This window comes from Cricetulus griseus, unplaced genomic scaffold (genome assembly GCF_003668045.3).
Source record: "Cricetulus griseus strain 17A/GY unplaced genomic scaffold, alternate assembly CriGri-PICRH-1.0 unplaced_scaffold_9, whole genome shotgun sequence".
Classification (NCBI taxonomy): domain Eukaryota; kingdom Metazoa; phylum Chordata; class Mammalia; order Rodentia; family Cricetidae; genus Cricetulus; species Cricetulus griseus.
Genome location: NW_023277432.1, coordinates 518,979 through 520,525, shown reverse-complemented (window position 1 = coordinate 520,525; position 1,547 = coordinate 518,979). Strand labels below are relative to the sequence as shown.

General features: G+C 39.2%; 1 pseudogene; it reads right to left on the bottom strand.

Moving 5' to 3' along the window:
* Positions 1-422: 422 nt before the first annotated feature.
* LOC100771928 lies at positions 423-1,147 on the bottom strand (annotated as a pseudogene).
* Between the last annotated feature and the right edge of the window lie 400 nt (positions 1,148-1,547).

Sequence of the window (1,547 nt, the reverse complement as noted above, 5' to 3'; positions counted from 1 at the left end):
TCACATGCTCTTGCTTGGTGTAAACTGCTTTTCTTGACAAGTTATGAAGTAGTTCAAGGAGGCTGTATTACTGAATAGTGCTGGTAAATACTACCCATTTTTTGTCATGTTGCAGCTTTGTTTCCAATTTAGTGACTGCTGCATTAGAATCAAATAGCAATAATGGCAACATTATTAGGTTTGTTTTGTTTTTCAACTATGATTTAGTAGCAACTGAGATTTCCAATTTTAACCCCTTGGCAACAAGATCCAAGTTCCCTCATTTGTTCATTTGCATCTGAGTGTCAATGGCTTAAATAAACAGCACAAAAGATACTGCTTTTCTGATTGTAGCCTTGTCAGAACTGAAAGGAAAGGAAGTTGTGCTACATGTTGAAGGGATTGTGGGCAACAGAAAGAAGACACCAGGAGAAGATAAAAGGTCATATGAACTCTTCATAATCTTGTACATATCCTCCATCATATCCACCATAATCAGCCAGATTGTCTTTCATAGTGACCTTTAATTCCCCTCCAGGAACCACACCTTTCTTCTTCTTTTTGGCTCTTCTTTGCTTTTCTTGCTTCTGTTTTTCACTGCAAAACACTGTCAATGAATTGGTAATATTGGTAATATTTTTCAAGTCATAAATTTCCAATGTAATACAGACATCTCCAACTCAGGCTTCCAAAACTGGTACAATATGGTGATTTTTCATATTGTGCATTTTTATCTTTTAATAATTTTCCAAATTCTGGGAAGTCATCTATGAAGATGAGTTCATAGCATCTATTGAATAACCTGTATTATTAACTCCAATTTTTTTTTGCTAATTGAAGGTCTGATTCTTCCTGTAGCTTCTTTAGCTGAAGTTTATCTGCCAATTGCTCTTCGGGTGTTAGCACTTTATGTTCTTCAGGCTCTTCTAATCTTTTTTTTTTTGCTATTTTTTTCTTTCATGAAAGTTTCACTTCTGTTTCCTCTTTATTTTGGTCATCATCATCATCATCATCATCATCATCATCATCATCATCCCAGTTATTCTTCACATCCTTGTCCTTGCCCTCCAAGCTGTCCCAGCTGGCTGCCCACGACCTTCAGCATCAGGTCCTCCACAGAGAACTTGTCCTTGTTCTAGGAGTCTGAGTTCCCTGCCACCTCCTCCATGTCCAGTAGTGGGTACTTTTTTCCCATTTTAAATTTAAATTTGAAACAAGCTTGTTTTACATGTGAATACCAGTTCCCTCTCCCTACCCTCCTCCCCTGCCCCCAAAACACCTTAGCCTATCGCCTTTTTGATCCCAAGGGAGGGTGAGAGATTGCATTGGGGATTTTCAAAGTCTGTCATATCATTTGGAGCAGGCTCTAGGCCCTCCCTCATGTGTCTTGGCTAAGAGTTATCCCAGTATGTGGAATGGGATACCAAAGTCCATTCGTGTACTAGGCATAAATACTGATCTACTACTAGAGGCTACAGAGATCAACCAGACCTCCAAACTAGCATTCACATTTAAGGGGTCTGGAACAGGCCTCTGCAGGTTTACCAGATATCAGTCTGTGGTCCATT